This window comes from Rana temporaria, chromosome 7 (assembly GCF_905171775.1).
Source record: "Rana temporaria chromosome 7, aRanTem1.1, whole genome shotgun sequence".
NCBI classification, from domain to species: Eukaryota; Metazoa; Chordata; class Amphibia; order Anura; family Ranidae; genus Rana; species Rana temporaria.
The window spans coordinates 71,424,596-71,448,519 of record NC_053495.1 but is presented as its reverse complement, the minus strand read 5'-3'; the positions used below and the strand labels follow the sequence as shown (position 1 = coordinate 71,448,519).

The following is a 23,924-nucleotide window of genomic DNA, read 5'->3' as shown; positions in this document are numbered from 1 at the left end:
TGTGTTTCCAAGAAGACAGCAGGGGTGCGGGTAGGGGCATGACTCCCGCACAAATCTGTTCCCGGAAGTAGGTGCAAATACCTGTCTGCACCCCCCTCCCCCCGAAAGGTGGCAAATGTGACACCGGATGGGGGGGGGGGGGGTTCCGAAAAGTGGAAGTTCCATTTTTGGGTGGAACTCCGCTTTAGTTGCAGAACCAGCTCCAGTTTCTATTTCACTCTGCAATAGAAACTAGCATGGGTGTCACACATAGACCTGAAACAGGTCTAACTGCATTGTTACGTTTTCTGGCACAAAAATCATAGTTCATTCCTGGGATTGTGTATAGTTTATTGGGGTTTACAGAATGTCTACATTCTGAGATTCTATACAAGTTATTTGTTCATTAATTTTTTAATGGAGAGAAATGTCTTTGACCAATGAAACACTGTTCTTACATTTGCAGGGCCTCCTAGTGACCATTGGGCAATGTTCCTTAGATTTACTATTGGTTTTAGGGAAGTTTTTCTCCCACTGACGTGTGATTTTTCTCCAACCGAGGCTGGGGAATTTTTTTCCTACTACTGACACAAGGGCATATTTTCCTTCCCACTGGCCACTAATGTTGCAGCATACTTATTCCCTCTTACTGACAACCCCATGACCTCTTTCTTTCCAAGTGACCAGTAATGTAAGGGGCACTAGGTTACATACACCTGACCACTACACTCCATACCCTATGTTGTATGTTACATAGACCTGAGCACTGTGCTCTATAGCCTATGTTGTACATCACATACCCCCAACCTCACTACTTTAAAAACATAAGTTTATTGCTTCAACAGTTGGTAATTGCTAAGTAGTTTTAAACTATTTTAACCACTTCACCCTCAAAGGATTTACCCCCTTAATGACCAGGCCATTTTTTGCAATACAGCACTGCATATTTTAGATGACAATTGCGCGGTCGTGCAACGCTGTACCCAAATAATATGAATGTCCTTTTTTTCCCACAAATACAGCTTTCTTTTGATGATATTTGATCGCCTCTGCGGTTTCCATTTTTTGTGCCATGAACAAAAAGTAATGGCGGTGATCTGTGATTTTTAGCGGGACTGCAACATTGCAGCGGACAAATCGGACACCTAACTGAAATTTTTTGCACGTTTTTGGGAACCAGTGACATTATTACAGTGACCAGTGTTAAAAAAATATACACTGACCATTGTATTATAGGCACTGGCAGGGAAGGGGTTAACATCAGAGGGTTAAATGTGTTCCCTGGGTGTGTTTACTAACTGTATGGGGGTGGGCTGCCTGGGAAAACACACAGATCTGTCTTCCTGCATAGCAGAATTAGAACTTGAATTCCTCAGATTTGGGTTTTAAACCGGGCCACAAACAGTTAGTAAAAAAGTATTCAAAATGTATTGTACACTATTGCACACTTTATTGCAGTGTATACTGCAAGTATGCTCAGATTCACTCAGAGTGCAGCGTAGTTACAACCACCCTGTGCTGCTGCAGCCCATGTGCACATAGGGCGTCCCCTTTTCCTAAAGCCCAACAAAAATGCCCTTGCAGTGGGGCCATTCCACACTGTAAGGGCTAAATGATCATTATGTCTAGAGGTTCTAGATTAGAATATGGAGAAACACATCTCTTCTAGCAGTACAACAATCCTCCGCAGCCACACCCTCATCCCCTCCACCAATTTTGCAGGGTTAATAGCCCTGCATTGTATGTAATGATGTTGATGGGGCGCCTACAAGACAAAAGCTTCAGGGAGAAGAGAAGGGTGCTGCAGCTGGCCTGAGAAGGGGAGAGGGAAAATAATAACGCCTGTTCCTGTACCCCCTAGACATAATGAACATTTAACATTTAGCCCTTGCAGTGCATAGGGGTAAGGGTAGATTTTTTTTTCCAATTCCTGGAGCTGGGCTGTAGGTTGAAAGTTGGGAGATATAAAAATGCATCAAGCTGTACATATGTACTGTACATAACTGCCAGAATTTCACAAGTAGCTGGTTAAAGGGTATTTAATGTATGTTACAATAAAAAAAACTAATGTAAAAAAAATCTCTTTAGGTATTTCACACTACTTTTGTTTTTATTTCAGCTCACACGGCCCAACACAACTTTCAATTTTTTTTTGTAGAAAAAATAAATAAAAAAGCCACTCAGGCTGAAAAATGCTCATCTTCTCATCCAGCATCCTTTAACCCAATTCCTGTGAGATAAGGGCCCTGAGGGGCATCGATGGGAGCCCTGCACTCACAGTGATCAGCAGAGGGTGCTTCTCTTTTCTGCATCAATGACATTCACCCACCAAGAGAAGTTTCCAAAAGGACCCTGTGGTGTCACACAACAGAAAATATCACTTGACACGGATATACAAGGGCATGCACCTTTATGACCTGAAAAAGATCTATGTGAACAGGTACAGTACACAGAGAGATAAATATCCAACACCTTTAACACTATTAGATAGATACCTTTCTTCTGAGGCCTCAGCACACAAACCAGAAAACAGTGCACAGCATATACATAGAGTAAACACAGTGGGGTAGATTCAGATAGAATTTACGCCGGCGTATCCATAGATATGCCGCGTAAATTCAAATCTGCGCCGGCGTATCTACTTTCTGTATTCAGAAAGCTAGATACGCTGACATTAGCCTAAGATACGACTGGCATAAGTCTCTTACGCCGTCGTATCTCATGGTGCATTCTCACGCTGGCCGCTAGGTGGCGCTCCCGTAGTTTTCAGTGTAGAGTATGCAAATTACCTACTTACGCCGATTCACAAACGTACGTGCGCCTGGCGGTAGTTTTTTACGTCGTTTGCGTAAGTCGTTTTCGTCGTAACGTTGCTCCTGCTATTAGGAGGCGCAGCCAATGTTAAGTATGGACGTCGTTCCCGCGTCGAAATTTAAACATTTTACGTCGTTTGCGCAACTCGTCCGTGAATGGGGCTCATGTCTCATAAAATGGCCCCCCCTAGGTTGTGAGAAAAGAGAAAATTACCCCTAGGGGCTTTGTGCTGCAGCAAGGAATAGAAACGTACCAAAAAATATATAAAAGTATAAATTTATTTGAATATGTTGTACGAAAAAAGCCCCAAACAGTAGGGACTCAAGACATGAACTTGGTAAAAAAACATAAGTCATACATGGCAAATAAAAACACAAGGTAGAACAAGTACAGACATAGCATAACAGTACTGCGAGTATACAAATACTATGGGCGAAAAACACCCCTACGCGTTTCGACCTTTTATAAGTAGCGGTCTTCTTCAGGGAGTATTAGTTAGACGCTGCCATAGGTTCTGTAAGAAAGAAAATACATACAAAGAGAGATACATATAGATAAGTGGGACATAATAACAAAAGAACACAAAGAGGGCCCGCCACCCACAGCCATATAGGTAGATGGCGGGATGCGGGTAAACCTCCTGCAAAAATGGACTAGTGTAGAAAATCCCACTGCCACTCACCCAAGACGTCCAATGGAAGGCGTAGACCCGGACCAGATGAACCACTGCCGCACTATCAAACTCCCCCGGGGGGTACCAGAGGGGTGGAAAAAGGGGAGAGGAGCTCCCCTGGGTCAGTGTAGAAAAGGACTCCGAAATCAGGTGCACCACCAAGAGAGGTACCGCCCGGGCCTACGAGAGGTCACCAGATAGCGCGCCAAAGCCGCGCCCCGAGGCGGGCCGGAGGAGGGGGGGGGGCGGCAGACAAAAGGGGGGAAGGAGGGCAAACCGAGGCGGGGAAGGAGCACAGGGAGGGGGGGGGCCCCAACGGGGCCGGGGATGGCGGATCAAGGCCAAAGCAGGTGGGGACGAGCACACGCGCCTGGCTGAGTCACAGGGGGGCCCGGCACCACCGTGTACACCGGGATGGGTAGGTTAGGGTGCGGGGGAGCGCTCCCCTCCTAAGGTTGCGGTGAAGACCCTGTAATATAAATACACGTATATGTATAAGACTGGGAAGCATGTCTAGAGAATAAAAATAAAAAAGTAAATATATGAGTACACGCCAGGCTGAACAAGAAGCCTGATGTGTAAGCATGGAGATTGCGTGAGGGAGATGCACAGGGGAGAAAAAGAGATGTGGGAATGAGGGGAAACGACAAAACAACAATAGGACACAGAGTGAAAACAAACCAAAAATAATGAGCATGGTAAAAGTACATAAGACAAAACAAAGAGGGTGTGTAAGTGACTGAATGAATAACAATGAAGAATGCAGTGTGTGGTCTAGTGAGAAATGTGGAAGTGTATGTGAAAGGGATGTGGTAGAGCAGCAGTGTGAGGTAGGAATGCAAAAGAAAAATGGAAAACAGCAAGGGGAGAAGAGAAAAAGGATGAAAGGGGAACGGGAAATATGGGGGATGTTGCAGTGAAAAAGAGAAGAAAAAGGAATACAAATGAAAATAAAAATGCTAATAATAATAATCAGTGTATGAGTGATCTATAGGTGTGTGTGCATGTGAATGAAATTATGAAAACAGGTGAATAAGAGGAGGGTGGGAAAAGAAACTGCAGGGGAAAGGGGCTAGTATAGGAACAAATAAAAGGTGAAAAAATACCTGTGCTATCTGTAAAGCTCACAGAGATAAGATGGTAAAATGGTTAAAGCTGTAGCCTTCCTGTTAAAGCGGTCCTCCACCCTAAAGTGGAGTCCCGCTGATCGGAACCCTCCCCCCCTCCGGTGTCACATTTGACACCTTTCAGGGGGGAGGGGGGTGCAGACACCTGTCTAAAGACAGGTATTTGCACCCACTTCCGGCCACACGCTACGGGCGAAAGACGGGCATTCCGTCACATCCCGTCTGTCGCCCGTTGTGTGCTGGGAACACTCGGCTCCCAACACACAGCGTGTGAGCCAATCGGCGGGCGCAGCGCGACTCGCGTATGCGCCGTAGGGAACCGGGCAGTGAAGCCGCAGCGCTTCACTTCCTGGTTCCCTGAGCGTGGATGGAGGGGGGAGCAGCAGAGAGACGAGCGATCGCTCGTGCTCTGCTGCGATCAGCGCTGGACTCCAGGACAGGTAAGTGTCCTAATATTAAAAGTCAGCAGCTGCAGTATTTGTAGCTGCTGGCTTTTAATATTTTTTCCCCGTGACACATCCGCTTTAAGGAGGGATGTTGAGACACCTATTGAAGGAGGTGCTGACGTCTATTGAAAAGTAAACGAAGTAGAAGAGTAAGATAATAATGGGGATACCAGGGTGGATGGCAGATTTGCAGGAAATGGAAAAGAGAGCCAAGGCTCCCACTTACCATCCTGCAGCCAAAATCTGTCATAACCACCAAACACAGTCGCCGTGGGATCTGAATTTGTCCCAATGAGGCTGGCTGCTTATATATGGTATATCTTGAACAGGTGAGGGAGTGCACTCCCTCTCCACCTGTAGCAACCCCACCCTATGATGCAGTAAGGGGCGGGCCCGGATGGACCCAAACCTGCCCGGGAACCACACCCACCGCTGTGGCAGGTGTAAGCATCGCCGAAGACCCCCCCACACACACCCCCACCCCACAGGGAAACCCCCCCATCCACGGGAACGCCACACCCACCCCCCCCACACGGCCAGACCCCCGCCCCCACCCACACCCACCCGCCGCGCACGCAGCAATACAGCGCGCCCAGGCCGCCGTGAGGCGGCAAGTGGTGGCCTCCCCGGCGTTCCAGAAGGGACCGTTAGGTCCCCGGTGTACCGACTCCATTCTCCTCGTCTGTGGACGGCATCGCGCAGGCACGCTGGTGGTGAGCCGCGCGCGGTCACGCGAGGCCATGACGCCATCGCGACCCCGCGCGCACGGCAAGGGCACGTGCTGGCCGCTAGGGACCTGGGACGCCGCCGGCAGGTGCAGAAACTCCCCCCAGTGGCCAGCGGGAAGAAGGCCACCAGAGAAAGAGCACAAGAGCCGGGGCCAGCCCGGATGTGTGCAGAGTCCCCGCCTGCCGTGAGGCCCAGGGAAGGAAAAATCTCCTGCTGGCTACCGAACCATGTGCACCCATGGAGCCCCCAGGGGAAAGATGATGATGGAAGGATGCGGATGTGGTGACGGTCCAGGCCCGGAATCCAAGAAATGGACGTCCATGGGGGGTGGTAAAAATCTGAAAAAATATTATTGAAGTATATGTTAAATGCAGATTGCTGTGTGATCATATTTGGGTAAATGCTCCGCATCAGAAACAGATGCAAAGTACATTTGTATCGTGTAGGAAATGAATATACCAAATGGACATATAGGTCTGAAACAAACAAAATAATGTATATAAGAAAAGGACAAAGAAATGATAATAAAATCATTACTAAATTGGAAGGCTGAGCATATTGTAAATAAACATACACACTTGGAAAGGGGATCCAAAAGGGGAAAAAACCAACCATATGCTGATAGGAAACAAAAAACCTTCAAAGAACAAACCGGGGAGGACACAGGACGCAAACATGTAGGATGAGAGGTAGGTCGCCATACAAGGCGGCCATAACTCTTCTGCGTCCTAGATTCAGTCGGTTTTCCCGGATGTAAACCCCTTTAAGGAGGGAGCAAAGGAGATGGATTAGTTCAGGCCTGGGTACGCCGTGGCATGGAGTATGAAAATCCACCTTTGCTCACACTGGAAGAGGGCTTTGTTCCAATCGCCACCCCTGATCGGTATGTGAACTCGATCAATGGCGGCGAAGGTGGTTTTAGGCATTTTGTAATTGTGTTTAACAACCACATGCCTGCCAAGGGGCAGGTATCGGTTTCCAGTTTGCATGTTATATTCGTGCCTGGCTGCACGACGTCAAAATTCTTGTTTAGTCTTGCCAACGTAGAATGCGTTGCAGTCACATGACGTTAGGTAGACAACTCCGCGGGTCTGGCAGTTAGCGAAATGGTGCGGAAAAAACATCACACCGTTGGGTAATGGGAAGGATTTCTCCTTACGCATAAGGGGACAATGCGAGTACTGGCCGCATGGAGAGGTTCCAAATGCGGGACAGTGTTTCTTTGTGGTGGCCCCTTTAAATTCGCTCTGCACTGGCTTGTCTTTTAAGGACATGGCCCTTTTAAAAGTAATGGAAGGAGAACCAGTAACAAGTTTGTTGGTCTTTGGATGCTCATGTTGAACAGGTTATCAATGGTGTGTCAAAAAACAATTGAATCAAAAAACCAAATGCATAAATAAATACAACAGACCTAAAGCTCATGTCCTGAGTCCATGGGTATGAACCCTGGGGAACGGGTGTTTAGCCACCCAAAAGGGTATTGGAACCCATGGATGGAGAGTGCTGCACACCCCTGATATGTCTTGAGAAAAGAGAAAATTACCCCTAGGGGCTTTGTGCTGCAGCAAGGAATAGAAACGTACCAAAAAATATATAAAAGTATACATTTATTTGAATATGTTGTACGGAAAAAGTCCCAAACAGTAGGGACTCAAGACATGAACTTGGTAAAAAAACATAAGTCATACATGGCAAATAAAAACACAAGGTAGAACAAGTACAGACATAGCATAACAGTACTGTGAGTATACAAATACTATGGGCGAAAAACACCCCTACGCGTTTCGACCTTTTATAAGTAGCGGTCTTCTTCAGGGAGTATTAGATAGACGCTGCCATAGGTTCTGTAAGAAAGAAAATACATACAAAGAGAGATACATATAGATAAGTGGGACATAATAACAAAAGAACACAAAGAGGGCCCGCCACCCACAGCCATATAGGTAGATGGCGGGATGCGGGTAAACCTCCTGCAAAAATGGACTAGTGTAGAAAATCCCACTGCCACTCACCCAAGACGTCCAATGGAAGGCGTAGACCCGGACCAGATGAACCACTGCCGCACTATCAAACTCCCCCGGGGGGTACCAGAGGGGTGGAAAAAGGGGAGAGGAGCTCCCCTGGGTCAGTGTAGAAAAGGACTCCGAAATCAGGTGCACCACCAAGAGAGGTACCGCCCGGGCCTACGAGAGGTCACCAGATAGCGCGCCAAAGCCGCGCCCCGAGGAGGGGGGGCGGGGGCGGCAGACAAAAGGGGGGAAGGAGGGCAAACCGAGGCGGGGAAGGAGCACAGGGAGGGGGGGGCCCCCAACGGGGCCGGGGATGGCGGATCAAGGCCAAAGCAGGTGGGGACGAGCACACGCGCCTGGCTGAGTCACAGGGGGGCCCGGCACCACCGTGTACACCGGGATGGGTAGGTTAGGGTGCGGGGGAGCGCTCCCCTCCTAAGGTTGCGGTGAAGACCCTGTAATATAAATACACGTATATGTATAAGACTGGGAAGCATGTCTAGAGAATAAAAATAAAAAAGTAAATATATGAGTACACGCCAGGCTGAACAAGAAGCCTGATGTGTAAGCATGGAGATTGCGTGAGGGAGATGCACAGGGGAGAAAAAGAGATGTGGGAATGAGGGGAAACGACAAAACAACAATAGGACACAGAGTGAAAACAAACCAAAAATAATGAGCATGGTAAAAGTACATAAGACAAAACAAAGAGGGTGTGTAAGTGACTGAATGAATAACAATGAAGAATGCAGTGTGTGGTCTAGTGAGAAATGTGGAAGTGTATGTGAAAGGGATGTGGTAGAGCAGCAGTGTGAGGTAGGTTGTAATTCACTATTAGGATTAAATATAGAGCAGTAAAGTATAATAAAAAGGAGGGTGATGAAAGTTCTGTGGTGTCACACAACTGGTTTGAATACTTCTGAAAAAAAGAAATCTAAAAATGTAACTTATTTATTATGCATATCAATCTATACACCTTTGGTATCCCCATAACTTTTTAAAAATGCATAACATACCATAGAGCAGCCTTTTTAATCAGGGTGCCTTGAGGTTTCTTCAGGGGGTGCCTTGGCAAAATGCCTAAAAATTGCCCAAAATGTATACAAGCCAGCAGGTGGATCAAGCCTGCCTTTTAGTTACACAAAGCCACAGGTTTTTATTGTGCACCATTTCAACCTTCCAGCCACCACCTGCATCCTAACAACCAGTGATGTCATAAAAAAAAGCTTTAATTTGAAAAACCGCACAATATAAGAATAGCAGTAAATTTACCTTCACCAAATCTATAGTTAAAATAAAGACAACATTGTCTATGGTCTGGATTCCCAGCTGCGCACACACCCATGCACACAAACAATCACTCTGCAACATTTGGGTAATTGAGTAGTAAGAAGTCCAGAGGTAGAAGTTGCACAATTCCTCAACTGAGGTAGTCTATCAAGGCTATAATTTGCCACCGAAACAAATTTAATGTATGTCCAATACTCGATCAATAGCAGAGTGTTAGAGGTGTGACAGAGGACATTGCAGATATGAGGAGTTACCTAAATGGCCCATATGAGTGTCTGTCAGGAAAGGTTCCATCCGCTGGTAATATTTATTATTATTTGGCTTGCAGTACTGTGGTTCACCAGCAGGTGTCTCCTGACAGTTTGGAACTGTCAGGAGAACTTCTCCCTGCTGGTGGTATATCAACTTTGGGAGGCAGCACTGTTCTCCACCAGCGGATGGATCCTGGCAGTGTGGAGCATACGGCTCTTTCTGCTCTCAGGTGTAACTTGAAGCCAATTACTGACATCCCTATTTATACCCGGCGAGTGCAAGCGCACCTCGCCTTGGTATCTCTCTCCCTGACCTTGAGCCTGCGATCCTGACATTGATCCTGCATCTTCCTGACCCGATCCGACCTGATCCTTATCCCGAACCCATCCTGGATTTGCCCTTCCTGCTTCCCCAATGCCTTGGATCCCTGTCCCCTTGTTACCTGGATCCCTGCTCTGCAGCACATCCATCCATCATCTCCCTGTTCCTGTTTATCCCCTGTCCTTGTCTATCTTCTGATCTCCTTGTGTATGACCTCGGCCTGGCCTGTTTACGATTACGGTATCTCCCATCATTGTACATATTGTCTTTAGTTATCTTTCGGTCACTGTTTATTGTTTTTTTATTGCAGTGTTCTGTTGGAGGTGGTTGTGTGTTGTTCCCTTTTCTTAATAAATTATTATATTTTCACCTATATACGTTTTGGGTCTCCTCTTTACAGTCACACAGTCTGGTCCACTAGCTTCTCTGACAGTGTCATTCGAAGCTTCCAATATGTAGAGTATGATTGCAGATCAAACAGCAAGTAATTCCTATGCCAGGATAAAAAGCAGCTGTAACTCCTGTGGGTAAGGTAGATTCAGGCTGATAACCAGTTAGATAAATATTTAGGCACAGTCAGAGTGGGATGAGTCTCAGTCGTGGCATACGCTATACCATATCCCACTCCATTCCATTATATTCTGTTGTTCAGATCCACTCACGCCCACTAGGGATGAGCTTCGTGTTCGAGTCAAACTCATGTTCGACTCGAACATTGTCTGTTCGACCGTTGGCCGAATTTCGAACAATATGGGGCGTTCGTGCCAAATTTGAGTGGCGCATCACGGCCCATAATTCACTGCGTCATCGCAGTGCATTGCTGGTTGATGATTGGCCAAGCATGCACTATGACCCGCATGCTTGGTCAATCACAGCGCTGTCCGTACAGAGCCATAATTAGCCAAACGAAGGGTGCCTTTGGTCAATCATGGCTCAGGGGAGTAGGTACACGCCCCACACTATATAAGCCCGCCTGCATGTCGGCCTTGTCTAGTGTGTTGCGGAGAGAGTCTGAGAGAGATAGAGAGAGTCAGAGTGTCATCAGTTAGATAGAGCATGCAGGCGATTGAGTTAGCTTTAGTAAGTGTATTTAATATATATATGCATCCTAGGAGTTGTGTGTGTGTGTGTGTATATGTATGTATGTATATATATATATATATATATATATATATATATATACACACACTGTATTCAGTTTAGCTAGATCTCACTTCAAAGTGTTCCTGTTATTCTCGCTGCAGTATATTAAGTCAGTGTAGTGTATACTAGGCTCAGTGTGCATGTAAAGCTGACTGCACCTCCACCGCTGCCCGATGGCGCCGGTAAGGGTCGGACGACGCGGGAGAGCGGTGGGAGGGGGGCCCCTCTCCCGCCGCTGATAACGGTGATCTTGCGGTAAGTGCCGGGCGGGGGGCAATCTGGAAGCATTTTACAAGGCACAGTGGCAACAATTGATGGGCACAGTCACGACAATTGATGGGCATGGTGGCGACAATTGATGGGCACAGTGACTGCGTTTGGCATGGCACAGTGGTGACAATTGATGGGCACAGTGGTGACAATTGATGGCACAGTGGCTGCGTTTGATGGCATGGCACAGTGATGACAATTGATGGGCACAGTGGCGACAATGGCATGGCACAGTGGCGACAATTGATGGGCACAGTGGCGACAATTGATGGGCACAGTGGCGACAATTGATGGGCACAGTGGCGACAATTGATGGGCACAGTGGCTGCGTTCGATGGCATGGCACAGTGATGACAATTGATGGGCACAGTGGCGATAAATGATGGCACAGTGGCTGCGTTTGATGGCATGGCACAGTAGCTGCGTTTGATGGCATGGCACAGTGGCTTCATTTGTTGGCATGGCACAGTGGCAACAATTGATGGCACAGAGGTGACAATTGATGGCACAGAGGTGACAATTGATGGCACAGAGGTGACAATTGATGGCACAGAGGTGACAATTGATGGCACAGTGGCGACAATTAATGGCATGGCACAGTGGCAACAATTGATGGCACAGTTGCGACAATTGATGGCACAGTGGCGACAATTGATGGCACAGTGGCAACAATTGATGGCACAGTGGCAACAATTGATGGCACAGTGGCAACAATTGATGGCACAGTGGCAACAATTGATGGGCACAGTGGCAACAATTGATGGGCATAATGGCTGCATTTGATGGCACAGACTATTGCTTTTCCATTACTGATATTACAAGCAGTTGATTAAAGGAACACTAAAGGTTCGTTTTTTACTAGATCAATTGATTGCTGTAAGCTAGAGCATTTAAATATCACTTACCTCGTTTTTCCTTTTGACCTCCAAAATACAGTAATCCAGGTTTGAAAATGCCATTTCCTGTCACTCCTCGTCTTGCTTTCCACCAGCATCTGAGCCGTTTTGCATGGTGGAAAGCAGAATGTGCTCACCCCCTCCCTATGACTACAGCCCTGCGTGAAGATGCTCTCTTATCCCTCACAGGCATGGAGGCTAAGCCCAATGGGAACTGTAGTTCCCATTAGGCCGTGATGTAGCAAGAATGAATGCGCACCGCAAACCAGGAAGTCAGTGAGCATAATGATTCAGGAGTGACGGAAGTGAATAAAACAGCTCGATTTCAACAGGTATCTAACTAGTTATAATGCAAAACATAACTTTTTACTTTATCAGCTACTATCAGACTTTAATTTAAGAGGAAAATATTTTTGTCTTTACAACCCCTTTAAGCTAACCTGCAGTTTCTTAAAGCGGGAGTTAACCCGAAAAAAAAAATTTAACATTAGATTGGGCCTAATTACGGGAAGCAGAATCGGGTGTTTTGTTTAAAATCAATGCAGTACTTACCTTTTTTGAGATGGATGTTCTCCCGCCGCTTCCGGGTATGGTCTTCGGGACTGGGCGTTCCTATTTGATTGACAGCCTTCCGACGGTCGCATACAGCGCGTCACGAGTTGCCGAACGTCGGTGCGGCGCTATACGGCGACTGCGCACCGACGTTCGGCTACTTTCGGAAACTGGTGACGCGCTGTATGCGACGGTCGGAAGGCTGTCAATCAAATAGGAACGCCCAGTCCCGCAGCCCATACCCAGAAGCGACGGGAGAACATCTATCTCAAAAAAGGTAAGTACTGCATTGATTTTAAACAAAACACCCGATTCTGCTTTCCGTAATTAGGCCCAATCTAAGGTTAAAAATTTACTTTTTGGGTGAACCTCCACTTTAAGTCAGTGTAGTGTAGTCTGGCCACAGTGTGCACGTAAAGCTCACCGCAGACTATTACTGTTCTATTACTGATAATACAAGCAGTTGAATAAGCTAACCTGCAGTTTCTTAAGTCAGTGTAGTGTAGTTTTGCCACAGTGTGCAGGTAAAGCTCACCGCAGACTATTGCTTTTCTATTACTGATAATACAAGCAGTTTATTGAGCTAACCTGCAGTTTCCTAAATCAGTGTAGTGTAGTCTGGCCACAGTGTACACGTAAATCTCACAGCAGACTATTGCTTTTCTATTACTAATAATACAAGCAGTTGATTGAGCTAACCTGCAGTTTCTTAAGTCAGTGTAGTGAATACTGGGCCCAGTGTGCATGTAAAGCTCACTGCAGTCTATTGCTTTTCTATTACTGATAATACAAGCAGTTGATTGAGCTAACCTGCAGTATAGTAAGTCAGTGTACTGTATACTGGTAACAGTGTGCAGCTAAAGCTGACTGCAGACAATTCCTTGTGTACCTACCTATTCCAATACATCAAATAAAGTATGTCTGGAAGGCCAACAAGGAGAGACAGACACACACAGGCCAATAAAAGAGGGCAAGCAGGCTCTGTGTCTAGAGGTAACAGTGCTGGTCGTGGACACGGTGCATCCTCATCAGAACGTGGCGGTGTGGAACGCTTGTCCTTTTTTTCAGCAGCTGGCCGCGTTGAGCCACAACATGCTGAAGAGTTGGTAGAGTGGATGACCAAGCCGTCCTCATCCTCTCTCACCCAGCCTCAGGGTACTTTGTCTGCCAAAGCAGCCGCTTTCCTTGGCTCAATGGCATCAGTCACTCCTTCCCTAGCCCCACCATGTCCTCCTGAGGAGTCCCCCGAACTGTTTGAACACAGTGTTGGGTACATGCTGCAAGAGGATGCGCAGCATTTTGAATGCTCCGATGATGGTACCCAGCTTGAAGAAGGCAGTAACGTGAGCCCAGAGAGAGGGGGTGCCAAGAAGGACAGCAAACTGGCAGTCATGTTCCCCCAGCTGCAGCATACTGCCAGGTTTGCTCCAGTGACTAGGAGGGAGGGGATGATGAGGTCACTGACTCTACATGGGTGCCTGATGGGATACAGGAGGAGGCACATCTCCAATGAGGCAGGATGCCCTCCGGGGCCAGCTTAAGGGCAGCACACCACCGACTGCATCACAGAGTTCTGCATGTGCAGGGTGCTGCTGTCTCTGCGCGTTATTCCCAAAGTTTTTTGGTGTGGACCTTTTTTGAGACGTGTGCATCAGATCGCACCGCATTGTTGTTATTTGCAACGTATGTCTCAAGCGTATTTTGCGTGGCCAAAACACCAGCCGCTTGGGCACCACATGCTTGATCAGACCTATGTTGACCTGCCATGCAGTCCGTTGGCAAGCGTACATATAAGACCCACACCAAAGAACAAAGCGGACATCTCCTCACTCCTCATCAGCTGGGATCTCCAACCCCACTTTAACTTCAGTCCTCTCAGAAACCTACACTGAGATGAATGAAGGTGTAGAATTAGGTGTGTCACATCAGAGTACTTGCGGGCAATCTGCTATCGGTACACCAACATCAGACTGTACCAGGAAAATTTCTCTGCCCCAGCTGCTGCAGCGCCGAAAGAAGTTTGCTCCCAGCCACCCACATGCCCAGTGGTTAAATGCTAGCTTGACTAAATTGCTGCCTTTTCAGTTGGTAGGCTTTGCCCCCCTCCGTGAGTTTGTGGAATGTGCGGTTCATCAGTGGCAGGTTCCCAAACACCTCTTTTTTTCACAGAAGGCGATTCCGGCTCTCTACTGGCAGGTGGAAGGCAATGTCTTGGCCTCGCTGGACAGGGCGGTCAGTGTTAAGGTGCTTATTACAGCTGACTCATGGTCCAGCAGGCATGGACAGGGACATTACCTATCTTTCACAGCGCATTGGGTGACTCTGCTGGCAGCTGGGAAGGATGCAGGACAGGGTGCAGTAGTGTTGGAGGTTGATTCCGCCACCACGCCTCCAAAATGCTACTAGTGGTGATTCTGACACACCTCTCTCCTCCACCCCTCCTCCTCTTCTTCTTCCTCCATGGCCTCTTCCTGTGCTGATTTGTCCTCGGAACCAGCGGTGCTCTGTAGGCGTTCAAGGGAATACGCAAGTACGCAGGCAAAAAGATGCCATGCGGTGCTTGAGCTGGTGTGTTTGGGGGACAGGCACCACACTGGAGCAGAGATTCTGTCAGCTCTGCAGGAGCAGGCTCAGAGGTGGTTGACGCTACGCCAGCTTAAGCCAGGAATGGTGGTTTGCGACAATGGCACCAACCTCCTCTCCCCCCTTCCGGCTGGGACAACTGATCTATGTGCCGTGTTTGGCTCATGTCCTTAACTTGGTGGTGCATCGGTTCTTGGGCAGGTACCCGGGCTTACATGATGTACTGAGGCAGGCCAGGAAACTCTGTTTGCATTTCCGCCGGTCATATAATGCCAGTGCTCGGCTGGCTGACCTCCAAAAGGAATATAACCTGCCCAAGAACCGCCTAATCTGTGACAAGCCCAGCAGGTGGAACTCAACCTTGGCCATGCTGCAGCGGCTACACACGCAGCAGAGGGTCATCAATTAGTATCTGTGCCAATATGGCACCAGGACAGTGTCAGGGGAGCTTGTTTTTTTTTGCCATGCCAGTGGGTCATGATCAGGGATGCATGCACTGTCCTGTCACCATTTGAGGCCACAAGGATGGTGAGCAGTGACAGTGCATGCATCAGTGACACTGTCCCTCTTATCCACCTATTGGAGCCAGGGCCGCCATCAGGAATTATGGGGCCCTTTACACAGCTTCAGCAGGCATGGGCCCCCTGGAGCAGAGAAATTGAGAAGTGGGGCGAACTGAGAAGAAGTCTTTACAAAAAAATATAAAAATATATATAAAAAAAGGGGGGTAGCCATTCGGGCCCTGGGGACCTCTGGGCCCTTTAATAAAAAGAAAAAAAGAAATAAAAAATATATATATATATATTTTTTTTTTAAAAAGGGGGGTTGTCATCTGGGGCCCTTTAATAATAATAATAATAATAATAATAAATTATATATATATATATATATATATATATATATATATATATATATATAAAATATAAAGAAATAAAAAAATATATAAAAAAAAGATTGTTTTTTTATTTAAAAAAAGGGGGATTGTCATCCGGGGCCCTGGGGACCTCCGGACCTCTAAAAAAATAAAAAAGGGGGGGTTATTATTATTATTTTTTTTTTAAAGGGGGTTGCCATCCGGGCCCCTGGGGACCTCGGGGCCCCTTACAGGTGTACTGCCTGTACCCCCCTGATGGCGGTCCTGATTGGAACACACGCTGCATGGAATAATGGACAGGGCACTTGAGGCAGAACAGAGGGAGGAAGAGGAGGACTTCCTTACCTCTTAAGGCCCCCTTTATCCAGACAGTGTTCCTGCTTGCCCACCTATCACACTGGAAGAGGACAAGGAGGATTGTGTCAGCATGGAGGTGGAGCCTAGCACTCAGCACTAGCAGCAGTCTTTAAGGGATCAATTACAGTCCCAAAAAACCCATGGACTTGTACGTGGCTGGGAGGAGGTGGCTTCGGATCATGTCATCCTCAGTGAACCAGAGGACTCCGCATCGAATGCCTCAGCAAACCTACGCTGCATGGCCTCCCTGATCCTGCAAAGCCTGCAAAAGGATCCTCGTATTCGTGCTATCAAGGAGAGGGATCATTACTGGCTGGCAACCCTCCTCGATCCACGTTACAAGAGTAAGGTTGCGGACCTTATCTTGCCGGTGCAGAGGGAGCAGAAGATGAAACATCTTTGGGAGGCCATGCAGAAAGGTCTGTGCAACGCGTTCCCAGGGACTGGGAGGTTACAAAATCCTGGTCCTAGACAACGTATTGCTGAGGCTTCGATCAGTCAAAGAAGGACCGGTAGAGAAGGTGGCCGTCTGACCGATGCGTTCAGACAATTTTTTTAGTCAGCAGCCCCAAGGTATGACCAGTTCCAGCAACCATCGCCAGCGGCTGTTTTACATGGTGCGGGAATACCTAGGGGCAAGATCAGACTTGGACACCTTTCCCACGGAAAATCCTCTGGGTTACTGGGTCTTGAGGATGGATCACTGGCCAGAGCTTACACAGTATGCAATTGAGATACTGGCCTGACAGGATAGTCACTCAGCATCAGCATAGGCAGTCTTGAAGGGATCTGACATTTAAAAAAAATTATTCAGTTACATCAGCATCAGGTGCTTGGTAGCTGGTGGTGATCCAAGCCTGATTCATTTTTATGGAGGTCAGTCGATCGACCGAGTCAGTGGAGAGGCGCACCCTGTGATCAGTTACAAAGCCTCCAGCAGCACTGAATGTGCGTTCATCAGTCGATGACTCGGTTCATTAGTCGATGACTCAGTCGACTGACCTTCAAAAAAATGAATGAGGCTTGGATCACCACCAGCTACCAAGCACCTGATGCTGATGTAACTGAATAATTTTTTTTGAAATGTCAGATCCCATCAAGACTGCCTATGCTGATGCTGAGTGACTATCCTGTCATGCTGAGTGACTATCCTGTTATGCTGAGTGACTATCCTTTTCCTCCTCAATGATCATGCTGATAGCTTGTAAGAACATTTTTGGTTCTGGGCACTGCGACAAAATTACAATTCTTGATCTAATATTTAACAGCAGGGCCCATTCCTGCGCCCACCAAGAGTAACTGTGAGGACATACAGTGTTGTGGCACCAGAACCAGCACCAAAGGCCCAATTTTTCTACCACTGTTCAACAATGGCATGTAATTACAATTCTTGATATAATAGTTCACAGCAGGGCGTTCCAGCGCCCACCAAGACTAACTTTGAGGGCTTACAGTGTTGTGGCAACACCAACACCTAAGGGCCAAATTTCTACAGAGTATATATGGCAGGCCCCTACTTTCAAACATCCAACTTACAAGCGACTCCTACTTGCAAACGGAAGGAGACAACAGGAAGTGAGAGGAAATCTACCCCTAGGAAGGGAAATTCTCTTCTGTGAGGCCCCGTACACACGACAGAGGAACTCGACGTGCTTGGCACGTCGAGTTCCTCGTCGAGTTTTGGGATGAAGCCGCCGAGGAGCTCGGCGGGCCGGCTTCTCCCATAGAAGAACGAGGACAACGAGAAAATAGAGAACATGTTCTCTATTTTCTCGTCGAGTTCCTCGGCGGCTCCATCGAGCCAAAACTGTACAGACGACAGAGTTTCTCGGCAGAATCCGGGTTTTGACCGAGTTTCTCGGTGAATTCTGCCGAGAAACTCTGTCGTGTGTACGAGGCCTAAGAGGTGTCTCCTGTCCACTGATGCTTTATCACCAATCCTTGTTTCACTAAAAAAAAAAAAAATTTCAAAAAAACATTTGTCATTGGGACAGAAAGTGAGGTGAAATCTTCTGAACAGATGCACAGACAGCAAAACAAATGTTACAGGGGGGGGGATAACCCTTCTCTATATTTTCTAGAAAGCTTAAAAATAGATTTTTTGCCTGGAGCTACACTTTAAAAATGTACCTGTTCAAAATTACAAACAGATTCTACTTAACAACAACCTACACTCCCTGTCTTGTTTGCACCGCCTGTATACTGCTGTTCAGAGTATATAGGGCCCGGGGGCCCCACGCCTTTCCTTTTTTTTTTACACAAGAAAACGCCTTTCCTTTTCCCCTTAATATCTATACAAGACCCAAAGGGGCTGGTAATGACCTGGGGGGAGGGTGGGGGGAAACCCATGCTATTTTTCTCAATGATTTTCATTCATATTGCAGGGACCAGACATCACATTAAATCCGCAAGCAGTTTTAACCACTTAAGACCCGGACCAAAATGCAGCTAAAGGACCCAGCCAGGTTTTGCGATTCCGCACTGTCGCTTTAACATACAATTGCGCGGTCGTGCGACGTGGTTCCCAAACAAAATTGGCGTCCTTTTTTTCCCACAAATAGAGCTTTCTTTTGGTGGTATTTGATCACCTCTGCGGTTTTTATTTTTTGCGCTATAAACAAAAATAGAGCGACAATTTTGAAAAAAATTCAATAATTTTTACTTTTTGCTATAATAAATATCCCCCAAAAATATATAAAAAAAAACTTTTTTTTTCCTCAGTTTAGGCCGATTCATATTCTTCTACCTATTTTTGGTAAAATAAGCAATAAGCGTTTATCGGTTGGTTTGCGCAAAATTTATAGCGTTAACAAAATAGGGGATAGTTTTATTGCATTTTTATTCATTATTTTTTTTTTTACTACTTATGGCGGCAATCAGTGATTTTTTTCGTGACTGTGACATTATGGCGGACACTTCGGACTATTTTGACACATTTTTGGGACCATTGTCATTTTCACAGCAAAAAATGCATTTAAAATGCATTGTTTTTGGGAGAGATCCGTGAAGCTATTGGCCTGGTTGTCACGGAAACAATCCGGGGGGATGTGCGTGCGCTGCATACGGGGACCGGGGGGGGACCTACTGTATGCTCCTGATGAGATAAACGATTGCTTCAGCTCCTTCTATAAAAACCTCTACAGTTCCAGGGCTGGGTACTCCAGTGACAATCTGGCCTCCTATTTAGATCCCATTGACATCCCAGTCCTGACCACTAAATACCGCAAGCTGCTTGATGCCCCCATAACTGCAGATGAACTCTTAAAAGCTCTTAAGACCCTCCAATCGGGTAAGTCACCGGGCCCCGACGGTATACCAGTTGAATTTTACAATCAATACTCTGAGGACTTGACGGACAAACTGCTTGGTATGTTGACAGAGGCGCAGAGGGTGCGGGAGCTCCCGCATTCCCTGAGTGAGGCAGTGGTGGTGGTGATCCCCAAGCCAGGTAAGGACCCGGCCTTGTGCTCCTCATACCGCCCCATCTCACTGATAAACGTTGATGCAAAACTCCTGGCCAAGGTCTTGACCAGAAGACTAAATACAGTCATAACTGCTTTGGTACATCCAGAGCAAACGGGGTTCATGCCGGGGAGGGGAATGGACATTAATATTAGAAGGCTTTTCACGCATATGGACAGGGCACGGCCAGAGTCGGCGGGTGTAGTGGCGTCCCTTGATGCCGAAAAAGCCTTTGACTCGGTGGAGTGGGAGTTCCTGTGGGGTGTCCTTGGGCGGTTCGGCTTTGGGCCAAATTTTAGGGCATTGGTTGAGGATGCTTTACGCTGATCCCAGGGCCAGGGTCCGCACGAATGGCGTGCTCTCAGATACTTTCCCCTTGGGCCGGGGCACTCGTCAGGGCTGTCTGCTATCGCCGGGACTTTTCGCCCTGGCGGTCGAGCCCCTCGCCATTGCCCTGAGGGCTGAGGCCGGGGTCAGGGGCATAGCAGTGGGGGATATAGAGGAGAAGGTGTCCCTTTATGCGGACAACACCCTGCTTTATCTTGCAGATGCCTCTCAGTCGCTACGGAGAGCACTTGACCTATTTGAGGAATTCGGCCAGTTCTCAGGAATCCGCATAAACTGGGGCAAGTCCGTTCTCTTCCCATTGCACCCCTCGCTTCCAAGGGTAGATACTGGAACCCCCCTCCAGTTGGTGGGCGACTTCACATATCTAGGCATTCGGATTAGTAACACCACGCATGAATATATTGAGAGGAACATGCAGCCTCTCCTTTCTCATCTTGCTGTCAAATGCACAGCCTGGCGCACCCTCCCACTGACCCCAGTTGGCAGGGTGAACCTGCTCAAAATGGTGTTCCTCCCTAAGTTCTTATATTTATTTTGCAATACCCCTTCCCACATTCCCAGATCCTTCTTTAGACGACTGGAGGGGGTGCTGACTTCTTTCATCTGGGCCGGGAGGCCACCCAGGGTGGCGAGACAGATACTATATCTCCCCTTATTGGGGGGTGGGCTGGCTCTCCCAAATTTTCTTTTGCATTATTGGGCGGCTGTCCTAGTTACGGTACGCTGGTGGTTCTCCCAGCCCAGACAGAATCCGGCGGTGAGACTTGAGGCGGCCATACTGGGGTTATATGCTGCATTGACTAATCTAGTGTACAGGGGTCCTGGTGCCCCTCACCCTTTGACGGCGTCCATGAAGACGACTGTTAGAGTGTGGCGGGCGGCCAGAGCTATTTACTCTTAACCAAATTGTATCTCTCCACACACCCCATTGTGGGGTAATCCCACCCTGCCTCACCTCTGCAACCTGCCTGAACCCTCACAGTGGGCCAAACGCGGGATCACCACCCTCAAACATGTCATAGCAAACGGTAGGATCAAGCCCTTTCGAGAGTTGAGACGACAATACTCCCTCCCTAATTCCCTCGAGTTTAAATATTACCAGCTGAGGCATGCGATGAGGGCCCAATTCCCGGACACACTGACCCTGGAACCTGACTCAATCGAGCGACTGTTGACGTCGAGCGCAATGGGGAAGCCCCTTTCCACTCTGTATATGTATCTGACGGTGGGCCATGATGTTAAACTCACCCGGGTAATGGATAAATGGAGGGGGGACATTCCAGCTTTGGCGGAGGAGGAATGGGAGGAATGTGTCTCCACCTACATCCCGTCCATGATAGCAGCTAAAGACAGATTCCTCCAGCTCAAGTTCCTACATAGGGCCTACTTCACCCCTCATAGAATGGCCAGCATATACCCACATCTGGATCCGAACTGTCCCAGGTGTGGGATCGAGGTGGGGAACTTCTGGCACATGGTTTGGGACTGCCCGAAGCTCCGGCCGTACTGGGCGGGGGTAGCAGAGAGGCTTAGCGACATAGGAGAGACCAGGGTGCCGTTGGATCCCATGGTGCTCCTTCTGTGTCATTTGGGTGAGGTCGAGGGAGACAGATATACTAAGATATGTATTACATTCTCACTGTTTTATGCTAGGAGGGAGATACTGCTACGGTGGAAGTCGGTGGGACCCCCCACCCTTGGTTCCTGGAGGAAGGCGGTGGACACGGCTTTGCCCCTTTACAAACTCACGTATGAGAGTAGGCAGTGCCCTGCTAAGTACGATAAGGTCTGGTCGGCTCGGGTGGCTGCGCGGGACTGGGGGACCGGGGGGGTGGGGGACTGAGAGATGGACTCCCCCCCCGCCCGGCATGGGGGCCTGTTGCCCCTTCCCCTCTCTCCCAGGGGCGCCACCTGATTCGGCCGACTGCTGAGTTACTTACACGTTGTGGTTGGGTATATGAGGATTTAGCGCAGGGGCAACGGTTATTTACCCTAGTGTACTCTAGGGAGGACTCCGATTGGGTCTGCGCCTGGTAGTTTACGGTTAAGATGTGCTAGGGCAAGAGAGCCATGAACTTGTACCTCGTTTGTTTATTTTACTTTTATTTATTTCCCCTTTTTTGATTTTCCTTTGTCTTATTATCTGCAAACGCTGAGAATGCTTGTTTCTGACTGTCACTGTTTCTCTGTAAAATCTGACTGTCGACTAATGCATATCTTGTAATGCTGTTTTGTTAATAAAAACACCTTTTTGTTAAAAAAAATGCATTGTGAAAATGACAGTTGCCGTTTGGGAGTTAACCACAGGGGGCGCTGATGGGGTTATGTGTGACCTCATGTGTGTGTACAACTGTAGGGGGGTGTGGCTGTAGGTGTGACATCATTGATTATGTATCACTATAAAAGGGATCACACGATCGATGACGCCGCCACAGTTAAGAACGGGGAAGCCGTGTTTACACACGGCTCTCCCCGTTCTTCAGCTCCGGGGACCGATCACGGGACTCCAGCGGCAATCGGGTTTGTGGGTCCCGCTGTCCTGGTCACAGAGCTTCGGACCGGGTCGTGGGCGCGCGCCCGCGACCCACGGCTGGACAATAGCACAGCACGTACCTGTACGTGCATGTGCCCAGCCATGCCATTCTGCCTACGTGAATGTGCAGGAGGCGGTCCTTAAGTGGTTAAATTACTGTTTTCCTATAGAAATTTCATTTTGCGCAGGGACAGTTCTAAACAAGGGAAACATGTGCCACTTCACAGGCATACTATAGACACCCAGCAGGTACGATATTTAAAGGAATATTTCACCTTTTTTTTTCACTTTAAGCATCATTAAAATCAATGCTCCAGAATAAACGGCCGTTTAAAAAAAAAAATTAGCATTGATACATGTTCCCTGGGGCAGGGCCCAGGTCCACAAACCCGTTTTAGGACAATAACTTGCATATTAGCCTTTAAAATTAGCACTTTTGATTTCGAACGTTCGGTCCATTCAAAGGTTCTGATGCGAACCGAACCAGTGGGTGTTCGGCTCATCCCTAGTCATGGTGAATTTAAGGTTGTAATTGTCTGCGAAAAGTGTATGGCATTCTTGATGAAGGATGGCAGGGCTACCACATAAGGTTATAAATATGAATCAATGACTCTACTTACATTTTCGGAAATACCCCCATTACCTGAAACAATTGGTCGCCCCGTAGGGTTTAGTTTTTTTTTGTGAAATTTGGGCAGACTGTAAAAGGGTAGGCACCTTGGGGTGCCTAGTCCTGATGAATTCATATAGATCTTTGTTGATTGTCCCACTCTGGTAGGCTTGGTTCACAATGTTGTAGAATTTTTGATAACTTTTCTCTATGTGCCTAAGTGGAATGGTTTTGTACCAATCTTTGTTGTCTAAGATTTTTTGCCACATCTGCTTATAGGCACTGTTGTCCATGAGGAAAACATTACCGCCTTTGTCCAATAGCTTTATTATGATAGATTCATTATTAGGTAATAATTCTAGAGCTTGGTTTTCCTGTAAGGACACATTTTGTGGAGTATTTTTGTTGCAGGATATTTTAAAAATATCCTTGAGGCCTGTAACGGATTATGGACTATTCTGCCTGGACATTGATAATAATTGCAGGATCTTGAGAGACTACAAGATGTTGGTTAATTGTGACCCCAACCAGTCAATATTCTATGACTCAGTCTAGTGACATGCTAATTGCGTCAGGGCCTGGGAGACAGTCCATTGTCCTTGTATAAAGGTGTTGTAATGGACAGGTGTTAATCCCAGGTCTGCTCTCAGAACTAT

At 47.5% G+C, this 23,924-nt stretch overlaps 1 long non-coding RNA gene across 1 annotated transcript; it reads left to right on the top strand.

Annotated features, from left to right (window-relative positions):
• The first annotated feature begins 3,790 nt into the window (after positions 1 to 3,790).
• Positions 3,791 to 10,013, top strand: LOC120945422. The gene is made up of 2 exons (XR_005750565.1): positions 3,791 to 4,296; positions 8,594 to 10,013. It is a non-coding gene; the product is annotated as an uncharacterized LOC120945422 (long non-coding RNA).
• The last annotated feature ends 13,911 nt before the right edge of the window (positions 10,014 to 23,924 follow it).